This window comes from Leptopilina heterotoma, unplaced genomic scaffold (assembly GCF_015476425.1).
Source record: "Leptopilina heterotoma isolate Lh14 unplaced genomic scaffold, ASM1547642v1 Lhet_237, whole genome shotgun sequence".
Classification (NCBI taxonomy): Eukaryota; Metazoa; Arthropoda; class Insecta; order Hymenoptera; family Figitidae; genus Leptopilina; species Leptopilina heterotoma.
Window position 1 is genome coordinate 109,376 of NW_025110953.1, and position 14,413 is coordinate 123,788.

Genomic DNA, 14,413 nt, shown 5'->3' on the forward strand with positions numbered 1-14,413 from the left:
AATTCAATTATTTGCAGATTCAAAATTAGAAAAGAAATAAGTAAGAAATAATATAAAAAAATATTCTTAATTGATAAAAAATTTGGTTTAACTAATTTTTGGTATTTTTGAATCTTCAAAGCATTGAATTAAATTTTATTAATTTTAAAATTCGAAACATTAATGAGAAAAATTATCAAAATAATTGGGAAACAAAAAGCAAAAACAAACATTTAACTTCAAACTGCAAACAGATTACCGGAATACAGCGATTATTAATTTATTAATATAGAGATGTTTAAATATTTTTAATGATAAATTTTACTTTTATTTTTAGTAAAATTTTTTGTAAAAAAAATAGAAATTGTAATTTTCTGCTCTTCTAAATTAGGTAACAAAAAATGAGTCTTTAATTAAAATGACTAATTCTAATAATCCAAATTTAGAGAACAACTAATATTTATTTTTATTAAAGAGAACTTTTCATTTCTTTTTATTTCGCTTTTGAAAATGTCATTTATTGCGTAGTTAATCTTGTTTTCTTCAAACATATTGCAAACGGAAGCGTCACTATGAAAAATGGACTTTCGTTTCAATTATAAAGTTTTCATAGTTGATTGCAGTTTTTTTTTCTTTTCTTTTTTTTTATGTCATTGTCAAGTAACTTTCACTTATCGTTATAAGAATGATTCTTGTTAAAAATCATGAACTCAACATATATAAATCGGGATAATGGGTTCAAAATGGAAAATGGAGTGTAATTTAGAAATTTTACTGAATAGAAATTAGAACGATGGGTTATTATTACTGCGCACCTATATAATATACTGAATACCATATTCGGGTGTTAGAAACAAGATTTTGTTTTTCCTTAAATGGCGAATCTTATTAAGTGTTTTACTATATATGTATAAATAAATAATGATTCTCGATCTAATGTTTCATGGCAGATATTTATTATTGAAAGGTGAAACCATTATTGATAAATGAACATTGTTAGATTTTATTCAGGACTCACGTCATAGGAAAAAAAAATAATTATGCTCTTGACACATATAATTCTTAAAGGGTGTCGTCCATCTAGATAAATAACGGTTTTTGCAATCCTTATCATATTTGCGAGCGAAGAAAAAGGAAAATATATAAAAAAAAAATAAAAGAAAATAAGTACTGGACTTTGACAAGACAAGACTTTAGAGGTCATTTCAATACTAAAATATAACTGTTAAATGACTTCCCACAATTCTTGAGTGTTGTTGGGGGTGTATATTTGTATAAATCATCTCTATACAATAAACCCGTTATCTAAATGGTGAATATAAACAACAGCACAAGGATAATAAATAAAAAATTACGAAAACAAGAGAATAAAATAATTAGACAAATGAAATCCCAGGGAAAACGGACATCTTTTTATCTAACCCCATCTTTTTACTTTTTTCCCCTTTTTCATCCGGTGCAATATTTAATGGAAAATTTTACAATTTTTGGAGGAAATTTCACTAAGTCCGAAGTAAAATTTACTATAATTTTTAGTGATTTTTACTTCGGTTATAGTAAAATTGAAATTTTCAAACAAAAGTAGTTATTACAAAAATGTTATTCGAAATTCAGAAAAATTCCAGAATACCAAAAGAATTTTAGTTAAAAACACTAAAAAGAATTAAGTTTTGGAGAAGTTACAAATGATTGCAGAAATTCAATTATTTTCAAAAGTAATAAAATTCTTCGCAGAAATTAAATTACTAACGTTAAAAATTTTTTTTTAAATTCTCATCAAAATTTCAATTATCTTTATAAAAAATAAAATTCCTCTTCGAAATTCAAATTATTTTAAACAATATTCCGCAATTCAATTAATTACAAATTTTTTTAAATTCTCGTAAAAATTTCAATTATCTTTATAAATAATATAATTCTCCGAAATTCAATTATTTTAAAAAATTTTAATAAAATTCTATTCGCAAACATTTAATTATTATTGTAAATAATTAAAATTTTACAGGAATTCAATTGTTTACAAATTTTTTATAAATTCTTCACATAAATCCAATTATTTAAAAAAAAATTTATAAAATTTCTTGTCATAATTTCAATTATTTTTATGAATAATAAAATTCTTCTCCGAAATTGAATTTTTTTCAATAAATTTTAATAAAATTCTTGACAAAATTTTAAATATTTTCCAAAATTTTTCTCAATTCAATTATTTACAAATTTTTTATAAATTTTTTCGAAATAATTTAATTATTTTGATAAATAATACAATTTTTTACAGAGATTCAATTAATTTCAAAAATAATAAAATTCATCTCAGACATTCAATTAGTTTAACAATTTTTTAAAATTCTCGTAAAAATTTCAATTATCTTTATGAATAATAAAATTTTCCGAAATTCAATTATTTTTAAAAATTTTACTCAATTCAATGTTTTTCAAAATCTACTATTTAAGGGCATTTGAACCTTGATGACGTCACACATGCTTTGCACAAACTGTAACGTCATCAAGGTTCAAATGCCCTTAAAAAAAAAAATTCCAAAAGAATTCAATTGTTTAAAACAAATTTTAATAAAATTCTACACAAACATTTCATTTTTTTTATAAATAATAAAAATTTTACAGGAATTAAATTATTATTTACCTACAAATTTTTTATAAATTTCTTTACAATAATTCAATTAATTTTATAACTAATAATATTTTTTATAGGGATTTAATTATTTACATAAATAATAATATTCTTTTTAGAAATTAAATTATTTTTAATACAATTTTAAAATTCCTCGAAAAATGTTATTATTTTTAAAATTTTTATCAAAATTTGTCAAAAGAATTTAATTATTTAAAAATTTGTTTACAAAATTCTTTATAAGAATTAAATTTTAAGAAACATTCAATTATTGAATAAATCATTTTATTATTTGCATAAAGAATTAAATTCTTTTTAGGTATTCAAGTATTTTCATAAAATAATTAAATTCTTTTTTAGGAATTCAATTATTTTCGAAAATTTTAATAAAATTCAAAGCAAGAATTTTATTAGTTCATAAATAACAAAATTCTGATCAGGAAATCAATTATTTTCAATAAATTTGATAAAATAATTCTAGAGAATTCAATTATTTTCAAAAATATGTAATCAAATTTTTCACATAAATTCAATTATTCTCATAAATAATAAAATACTTTTTAGAAATTCAATTATTTTTATAAATAATAAAACTTATCGAAAAGAATTTCAATTATTTTTAATATAATTTTAATCGAATTTCTCGAAAAATCTAATTATTTTCAAAAAATTTTATTATAATTCGTCGAAATAATTCAATTATTTAAAAATAATTTGATAAAATTCTTTATGAGAATTCAATTTTAGAAAAAATTCAATTATTTATTTTTATATTCAAATAATTGAATTCTCGTAGAATTTTCTACTAAAAATTTATTTAAAAATGAATTTCAGTTAAAGTTTTAGATAATAATTAAAATATTAAAAATATTAAAGCATGAGCTTTTAGAAATAATTGAATTTTAAAAAGGTTTCAAATTAAAATCTTTGAAATTTTGAATTTTTCTTACTTTTAGCATAACAATAATTGTGTAGAATTAATTTTTTTGATAATTGAATCTTATTTGACTTCGATTGATTATATTTTTATCGGTAATCCGTGTGAAAGGGAAAAAAAGATGAAAAAGGGCACTAAAAAGTTTACTGTGATCCTTGAAGTTTTGATATTATTTAGAGCTTTTTATTGAAATTAATTGTAGCTTTTATCATACTGCCTGCAGTTAATAGTATAACTTTGAATTTCGTACGAGTTTCGAAGAGTAATGAGACTGAAATTTATGACAATTAAAATTAATTGTACTTGTTATTAGTAATTGCGAAAAGAAAATAGTAACTTTAAATTTTAGTATCAAAAGGTAACTAAAGTTTATAATAAATATAATAAATTGTGGCTTTTATTAGTATTTTCGCCTACAGGTAATAATAACTTTCAATTGTAGCTCACAATTTTTCGAGGATCTCGAATTGAGACCAAAAAGAGCATTCAATTAGTAGCAATGCAACGTTTTAATTTTAATTAATGTAATTTGTAGTAATTATTAGTAACTTTGATTAATTATTAAGCTATAATTATAGCTTGTAAGTGTAACTTTAGTTAATGGTCAAGCTATAATTAATTGTGACTATAAAATTAATTGCAACTACAATACTGCAACTATAATTGTAAATATATTTAATTGTAGCTACATAAACAATATCCGTAATTTCGTTAAAATGAATCTAAATATTCGGTACTTGTTCCTAATGATACTGTTTCATAATTTCTCGCTTGTTTTTTTCTCTTCTTTTTACTTTTCTTATTATGATAAATTAAAAGTTAACTGGAGCGCAAGAATTTTCTATATTTTTCATGAGCTTAGGTGTACATACATATTTATATTGTATACATACCAAGTTCTTGACAATTTATACAGCAATAACGATATCGTATTTGTGTTGTTGTTGTTTTTATTTTATTTTTTGTTGTTCTTGTATATATAAACCGTGAATGCCCGCACTTTCCTTTCGTAACGGGCACGGGTGACACATTATGTCCGCAAAATAAATGAATGCACTATTCGTCGCGTTGAAAACACTTTTGATTCTATATCTCTCATTCTCTTTCTCCTTCAAAGTATTGCGCTCACCTCTCTCGGATTATATTTTATATATACATATATATATATATATATATATATATATATATATATATATATATATATATATATATATATATATATATATATATATATATATATATATATATATATATATATATATATATATATATATATATGAACGATATTTATAGACATTGCTCAAGACATCGTTGAGTATGTACAAATTTTTATCTAGAGAGAGAAAAAGTATATATATATAATCATAAGATGTCCTCAAAAAGCAATGCACTTAAATCAGAATGAAATTGAGAAGTTGCGCGAATATAAATGCCCTCAACAATGTTTTTTTTAAAGAGCTTACTGATAATCTTTAGTGGACCTTTTTGTTCCATGCGCGCGAATTTTTAACTACCTTCTTAAAATCCTTGTTCATAATGCAATATTGGGAAAATATTTTTAACTTAATTTATTTGTTGAGGAAGGATCCGTCAAAACATCCGATACGAAAGTTAGTTTAGTTCAGGGCTCGAACCAGTGAAAGTATTTAAAAATTCAGACTTTACGGACCAAAAATGAAAAATTACGGATTATTTACGGACCAACTGACAAAAATATAACCAGTCCGAGTCAAATAAATGAACATTTTCTTAAAACTATAAATTCAATTTTTCATAATTATAAAACATGAAGATATCGTTAACTCCGAGTCTTCGACTCGGAGTCATCGATTTCTGCATGTTTTACAATAATTAAAGATGACCGAGTGATAAAATCATTATAAATTTAATTATTATTTTCAAGAATTTTTAACTAAAATTCTTCTTAAAATCAATTATTTTTAATAATTTTCGAAAAAGTTCTTTGACAATTTTCAAATCCATTTGTTTACAATATTCAATTTTACGAAATTTCCATTATTCGTAAATTCTTCAATTAAATATATTTTAGAAAATAAAAACTTAAACCAATGTAAAAAAAATCTGCTATTGAAATTTATCAAAAAAAAATAATTCCACAGAGTTGTCAGTTAAAAGTATGTAAAAATTCAAATTTTCAAAGATTTTAATCTGAAACCTTTTCAAAATTCAATTATTTCGACAAATTTACTCTAGAATAAGCGTTTAAAATTCAATTATAATTTAAAGTTTTAATTGAAATACATTTTTAAATCAATGTTTATGAGAAAATTCTACTAGAATTCAATTATTTAAAAACAAAAAAAAAACAATTTATTGAATTATTGGATGTTTCTTAAAATTAAATTCTCATAAAGAATTTTATCAATAAATTTTTAAATAATTGAAATCCTAATAAGAATTTTATTATTTTCTAAAATAATTGAATCCCTGTAAAGATTTTATTATTTATGAAAATAATTGAATGATTGCCAAGAAATTTAGAAAAAAAATTGTAAATAATGAAATTCCTGCGAAATTATTATTTTTTGAAAATAATTAAAGGTTTGTGTAGAATTTTAATAATTTTTTTTTTAAATAATTGAATTCTTTTGGAAAATTTTATTAGCATAGTAGATATCTATTAAAAATCAGTGAATTGAGGAAAATTTTTGAAAATAATTGAAATTTTGCAAAGAATTTTATTAAAATATTTGAAAATAATTGAATTTTGGAGAAGAATTTAATTATTTCTAAAAATAATTGAAATTTTTAAAAACAATTGAATTTCTTAGAAGAATTTTATTATTTTAAAAGATAATAATTGAAATTTTGACGAGAACTTTTTTAAAAAAAATTAAATTCTACAGTATTATTAGTTGAAAAGTATGAAAAATTCAGATTTTCCAAGATTTTAATTTGAAACCTTTTCAAAATTCAATTTTTTCTAAAAATTCCTGAATATAATTTTATTTCGACAAAGAATTTTGATATTTATAAAGATAATTGAAATGTTGACGATAATTTTTTTTTTGATTTTTTGAAAATAATTTAATTTTTGCGAATTATTTTATTAATTTTGAAAATAATTGAATTTGACAATGAATATTATAAAGATTCCTGAATATAATTGAATTTCGGCGAAGAATTTTATTAATTTTGAAAATAATTGAATTCTTGAGATGAATATTGTTATTTTGGAAAATAATTGAATTTTACAATGAATTTTATAAATATTCCTGAATATAATTGAATTTCGGCGAAGAATTTTATTAATTTTGAAAATAATTGAATTCTTGTGATGAATATTGTTATTTATAAAAATAATTGAATTTTGCAATGTATTTTATTAAAATTCCTCAAAATAATTGAATTTTGTCTAAGAATTTTGCTATTTATAAAGATATAATTGAAATGTTGACGAATATTTTTTTTTTAGATTTTTTGAAAATAATTGATTTTCTGCAAATAATTTTACTAGTTTTAAAAATAATTGAATTCTTGTGATGAATATTGTTATTTATAAAAATAATTGAATTTTGCAATGAATTTTATAAAAATTCTTGAATATAATTGAATTTCGGTGAAGAATTTTACTATTTATAAAGATAACTGAAATGTTGAAGAGAATTTTTAAAAAAAATTTTGGAAAATAATTGAATTTTTAAAAAGAATTTTAATATTTATTAAGATAGTTAAATTCTTTCAAAGATTTGAGTTAAAATTTTTAAAATAGTAAGTAATTTCAATTTTCAAATAGAATTGAAATTAAAATTTTTGAAAAAAATAATTAAATAATTTATAAGTAATAACTTTATGGCAATTTTTGAAGAATTAAGTTATTTAAAATAAATTATTGTCAGGAATAGAAAAAATTTAGAAATTTAGATTTTAGAATTCTTGGTAGTTTCTCAGTTTATAAGGCAAACAAAAAGACACAAAAATTCTGAATTTTTTTTATAATTAATTTTTTCCAGTACTTCTAATAAAAATCCTTGACTTTTAGATTTATCTGACCTGTGGCAACCCTGCTAAAAGAATGAACTAACGAACCAAAAAAAAATAAACTAATAAAGATTATGAATCATAATGTTAGAAATTCAAAATATTTCCTATGGCTGATTCAGTGGATATGCATTTAAAAAATATTAATACATGGGAAGAATGAGATTGCATTTTTGAAAGAGCATTTACCCTTGGAGAAGTTTAGGGATCGTATATAGATAGATCCTTGAAAGAGAAATGATCGCTGTCGTTGATCTCGTGCGAATGCAATCTGGAGCACTATATGACTGTGAACGTGTGCCCTGAAGGGGGTGTGGTTAGTTGCCTTTGGCACGCAATACTCCCACAGGAGAGAAACCCGTACAGTAAAGGCAGTTATTAAAAATTCGACCCGAGGGCATGAGTCTGACTTTAAATGAAAATTTTTCGTCCAAAATCCTTTACATTCACTTGTGCATTATTTTCGGACAATAATTTCACTACCTGGAGCAAAGAGAAAAAAAAATATGCTTGCCGCATGCCACGCAAAATATCTTCCCACACTAATTTTAAGATTTTTCGTGAGCTCGCTCTAATTTGCCATCTTAAATTCTTCTTTTCTTTTTCATCCTCCCCACTCTAAGTAAATTAGGAGAAAAAAAATGAAATGCTCCTTTTTGATTTTTCGCAGTTTCTGCAATAATTTGGCAAACATTCTTTCAATATTTCCGAAGATAGTATTTTTGTCATATATATAGAAAAAAATTTTCATGTGGAACAGGGTTGCCACAGGTCAAGGAATTCAGGGAAAAGTTAGAGATTTTAATTAAGAGTAGTGGAAAAAATTAAATTTTTAGAATTCATAAGAAAATTCGGCATTCTGGTGTCTTTCTTGTTTACTTCATAAACTATAAAATTACTACGAATTCTAATACAAAACCTTCAATTTTTTCTATTTCTGACAATAATTTCATTTTAAATAATTTAAATCTTGAACAACTATTATCAAAAAATAAATAAATTATTTAATGAATAATTTTATTTAAATATATCTAAATTAATTGAACTTTACAAGAATTGCGTTGACAATTTTCATAAATAGATCAACTTCAAAAGGTTTTAATTTTAAATTTTACAAAATTTCAAGTTTAAATGAATAGAACACTATTCCAAATTTTTTTAAATATCTCGTCAAAATTTCAAGTATTTTTATAAATATTAAAAATTTCACAGTAATTCAATTATATTTACAATTTTTTATAAATTTCTTCTCAATAATTCAATTATTTTCATAAACAAATTTTTTTTACATGGATTCAATTATTTTCATAAATAATAAAACTCATCGCAGAAATTCAATTGTTTTCAAGAACTTTAATAAAATTCTTTGAAAAATTTAATTATTTTCATAAATGACAATATTAATCACGAGAATAAAATTATTTTCAAGAGTAATAAAATTCTTTTCAGAAATTCAATTATTTTCAAAAACTAAAAAAAATTCTCGTCATAATTCTAATTATCTTTATAAAAAGCAATATTCTTCGCTGAAATTCAATTATTTAAAAAAATGTTAATAAAATTCTACGCAATCATTCAATTATTTTCATAAATAACAATATTTATCACAAGAATTGAATTATTTTCAAAATTAATATAATTCTTCACAGATATTCAATTATTCTTAAAAAATCTAAAAAAAATGTTAACATTTCAATTATCTTTATAAATGAATAGCAAATTCTTCGACAAAATTCAATTATTTTCAGGAATTTTAATAAAATTCATTGCAAAATTCAATTATTTTTGAAAATAAGAGTATTCATCACAAGAATTCGATTATTTTCAAAAATTTTAATAAAATTCATGTCAAAATTTCAATTATTTTCAACAATTTTTCTTAGTTCACTGATTTTCAATATTCTACTATTTTTATAAAATTTTCCAAAAGAATTCAATTATGAAACAGAAATTTTTAAAATATTCTACACAAACATTCAATTATTTTCAAAAAAAAAATAAAAATTTCACAGGAATTTTATTATTAAAAATAGAATTTGCAAAAATATTTTCGAAAAAAGTCAATTGTTTGAAACTTTTTTTTTATAAAATTTTTCGCAATAATTTAATTAATTTTATAAAAAAAACTTCCTTCAACGAAGGAATTCAATTATTTAAAAATTTGTTGATAAAATTCTTTATGAGAATTTAATTTTAACAAACATTCAATTATTCAATAAAATATTTTATTTTGAATTTAAATAATTGAATTTTTGTAGAATTTTCTAATAAAAGTTAATTTAAATTATTATAAGACATGAAGATATCAATCACTCCGAGTCGAAGACTCGGAATGATCGATTTCTTCATGTTTTATAACAATTTTTAATAAGTTTTTAATTTCAATAGGTTTGAATTAAAAATTTTTTGAAATCTTAATTCCTATCGAACAATAATAATAATTAAATATTTATTTAAAAATGAAGTTATTGGTGTTTTCGAATAATTTTACAATTAACGAAATTTGTAAATAAATGTAATAGAATTTTGAGTATTTAATAATTTTTAGAGTGAATCAGAATATTCTTCAGGGTCAGGGAAAAAGTGAAAATTTTGTCTGGAAATCAGGGAAAAAGAAAATTAAATATTTGTGGGAACCCTGTAACAGCTGTTTTTGTTGTTTTCACGGTTTCATAATTATTTTTTATTTAACTTTATCTTACCGACTGTTTCATAGTTTTGAAATTCAAGTCACAATTCACAGTTTGTATGGTAGTTTTAATTAACCTCTTGCCGCAGATTTTAAAGAATGATTGTTTAATTCACCGTTTTTTCAAACATTTATACATTTAATTAATTGACGTTTTCCATAGTTAACGTTAGTTTCCAGCCTTAACGGTAATTTTTTTCTATTTAACGCCTTTTTTCATTAAGTATTTATAAACAGGGTTGACATAGGTCAGGGAATTCAGGGAAAAGTTGGTCAGGGAATTTAGGGAAAAGTCAGGGATTTTTATTAAAAGTACTGGAAAAAATTTAATTTTTAAAATTCATTATTTTTGAAAATTATAAAATTCTTCGCTGTAATTCAATTATATTCCAAAGTTAAAAAATTCTCGTTAAAGTTTCATTTATCTTTATGAATACCTAATAAAATTCTTCTCCGTTATTTAATTACTTAGAACAATTTTAATAAAATTCTTAGGAAAATTTCAATTATTTTAAAAAATTTTCCTCAATTCAATTATTTTCAATATCTACTATTTTCATGTTTTCCAAAAGCATTCAATTATGTAAAAAATGTTAATTAAATTCTACGCAAACATTTAATTATTTTCATGAATAGTAAAAATTTCACAGAAATTGTATTATTTAGAAATTTTTTATAAATATTCCTTCGCAATAATTCAATTATTTTCATTAATAATAAAATTGATACAGTTAATTAAAAAAATCAAAGACAATTGGATCCGAATTTCTCGATTTTGTGATAAAGTTGACTTTTTGATGAAATAATTTTCATTAGTTTTGAAAATGGTTTTCATTTTGTTTCCTTCTTTTTATAATTGTTTAATGTTTATTATTATCATCTCGTGTTTCCTTTCTTTTATTGTTGTATGTATACACACACACATTCTAATCTTCCTCTAACTTCACTTTCTTTGTCTATATATTCTATTTTGCACTCGTTATCCCGTGTAGAAATTTCGCTGGGGCCCTGATCAGGGCCGGATAGGGCCGACCTATTAGGGAATGAAACGCCGCGCCCGATGTGGCCCTGATCAGGAAATCCACATTTTCTTGTCGCCCCGATCTGGCCCTGATCGGGCGCGGCGTTTCATTCCTTACTATGGCCCTAGTAGGGCAATTTCTACACGGGATACCGCAGGAGTTATACGGTAAATTCAACTTATCTCTATTGCGCGTTCTCCAAGTTCGTCTTCTTGGGAACTTTATGCGGTTGGGATATATTGAAATCTGAGGGAAATAGAAAAGAAGGGAACTTCTCCTGGGAGGATTGAAGGTGGCGATTGAGAGCAGATAATCACACTGCTGCTGTTGCTGTTGCTGAAAAGAGAGAAAAGAAGAAAAAAAAAATTCTCTACATGCTTTCGAAGGCAACAATAATAATAGATGACGTTCACACGCTCGTTGCATGCTCTATCATTCGGTTTTTTTTTCATTCTTCTTTAGTCTTCTTCTTGAATCGTTCTTCATAAACTTGAACTCTAAAATTGTGTATAAATGTTTATTTAGTATATTATAGAAAAAAAAAAAAAATTACGCCACGTCACGATATTATTCTTTTCAATAAAAGAGAAGAATCTCTTTTTTCCAGAGGAAACAATTATTTATAGTTGCGTAATATTTAGAATTGTTGAAAAATTCCTTTTTTGTATTACTTGCTGTATTATTAATTAATAATTATTATATTACATATTTGTAATTTTATTAAAAATTTAATAATATTTTGAATTTTTTTTATTAATATATTTCAAGGTTGACATAGGTCAGGGAATTCAGGGAAAAGTCAGAGATTCTTATTAAAAGAATTGAAAAAAATAAATGTTTAGATTTTATAAGAAAAATCTGAATTTTTGTCTTTGTTTCTCTCATAAACTATAAAATTGACAAGAATTCTAAAAAAAACCTGAAATTTTTTCTATTTCTGACAATAAATTATTTTAAATAACTTAATTCTATTGAAGAACTTCCTTAAAGTTGTTACTTATTTAAATCATTAAATAATGAAGTATTTTTTTGAAAATTTTAATTTCAATTCTGTTGAAATTAGTTACAATTTTAAAAATTTTAACGCAATTCTTTGAAAGAACTCAACTATATCTTGATAAATATTAAAATTCTTTCCAAAAATTCAATTATTTTCAAAATATTTTTAAAAAAATTCTCGTCAACATTTCAATTATCTTTATTATATAAATATAAAAATACTTCGCCGCGAAATTCAATTATTATATTCAGGAATTTTTATAAAATTCATTGTAAAATTCAATTATTTTCATAAATAATAATATTCATCACAATAATTCTATTATTATCAAAAATAATAAATTTCTTCGCAAAAATTCTATTATTTTCAAAAATCAAAAAAAAAAAAAAAAAATTGTCGTCAACATTTTAATTATCTTTATAAATGAATAGCAAATTCTTCGACAAAATTCAATTACTTTCAGGAATTTTAATAAAATTCATTGCAAAATTCAATTATTTTTGAAAATAAGAGTATTCATCACAAGAATTCAATTATTTTCAGGAATCTTTATGAAATTCATGGTAAAATTCAATTATTTTCAAAAATAAAAATATTCATCACAAAAATTCAATTATTTTCAAAAAATCTAAAAAAAATTGTCGTCAACAATTCAATTATCTTTATAAATAGCAAAATTCTTCGTCGAAATTAAATTATATTCAGGAATTTTCATGAATGAATTTTTAGAAAAAATTGAATTTTGAAAATGTTTTAAATTAAAATCTTTGAAAATCTGAATTTTTCATACTTTTTAACTAATAATTCTGTAGAATTAATTTTTTTTTAAAGTTCTCGTCAAAATTTCAATTATTATCTTTTTAAATAATAAAATTCTTCAAAAAATTCAATTATTTTCAGAAATTTTAATAGAATTCATTGCAAAATTCAATTATTTTCAGAAATTTTAATAGAATTCATTGCAAAATTCAATTATTTTCAGAAATTCTAATAGAATTCATTGCAAAATTCAATTATTTTTTTAAAATAATAGTATTCATCACAAGAATTCAATTATTTTCTAAAATTTTAATAAAATTTCCCAAAAGAATTCAATTATTAAACAAAAAATTTTATAATATACTACACAAACATTCGGAAAAAATAAAAATTGCACAGGAATTCAATTATTTTTATAAATTTTGAAAATTCTTTTCAGGGATTTAATTATTTTCATAAATAATAAAATCATTCGGAGTAACAAAAAGGAGGACAAAATTTTAATAAAATTCATGGCAAAATTTCAATTATTTTCAAAAATTGTTCTCAATTCTTTGATTTTCAATATTCTTCTATGTATTTTAATAAAATTTCCCAAAAGAATCCAATTATGAAACAAAATTTTTTATAATATTCTAAACAAACATTCAATTATTTTCCAAAAAATGATAAATATCTCATGAATTGAATTATTTAAAATAGAATTTGCATTTTTTTCGAAAAAATCAAATGTTTTAAAATTTTGCAGTGAATTCTTTACAGTAATTCAATTATATTTTCATAAATTTAAAAATTCTTTTCAGGGATTTAATTATTTTCATAAATAATAAAATCATTTCGAGGAAGTAAATTATTTTCATAAATAACAAAATTCATCACAAGAATTTAATTTTTTTTCAAAAGTAATGAAATTTATTTTCAAAAATTTTTCTTAATTCTTTGATTTTCAATATTCTTCTATGTATTTTAATAAAATTTCCCAAAAGAATTCAACTATTTAAAGACAATTTTAACAAAGTTCTACATGAATATTAAATAATAAAACTCATTGCAATAGAATTTCAATTATTTTTAATATAATTTAAAATTTAAATCGAATTCCTCAAAAAATGTGAATATTCTTAAAAATGTTATCAAAATTCATTGAAAGAATTCAATTGAAGCGTTGGGTGCAAGAAGGGCGTTAGGCGGATAACGCCCGTTTTGATATTATTGAATGAGAATGATAATAATACCCTCTAGTTTATATTACCAAAAATTCATTTCGTTAGGAGGCTTTTTGACGAAGCTAGAAATAATTATCTTTGCGTATGTTACTCGATTGCGTAGCTTTAAATATTTTTTAATTAAAGTAAAATTTAAAAACAATTGAAAATTGACAATCCATAGCAGG

General features: G+C 21.9%; 2 protein-coding genes across 3 annotated transcripts in view; one reads left to right on the forward strand and one right to left on the reverse strand.

Moving 5' to 3' along the window:
• Positions 1-4,606, reverse strand: part of LOC122502776 — a 50,911-nt gene extending 46,305 nt beyond the window's left edge. Inside the window, exon 1 of the mRNA XM_043612981.1 lies at positions 4,442-4,606. The gene's annotated coding sequence lies outside the window, so the exon portion shown is untranslated. The remainder of the gene's footprint in view (positions 1-4,441) is intronic.
• LOC122502775 (janus kinase and microtubule-interacting protein 2-like) overlaps positions 1-14,413 on the forward strand; it is a 205,919-nt gene that overhangs the window by 38,480 nt on the left and 153,026 nt on the right. The window lies entirely within an intron of this gene.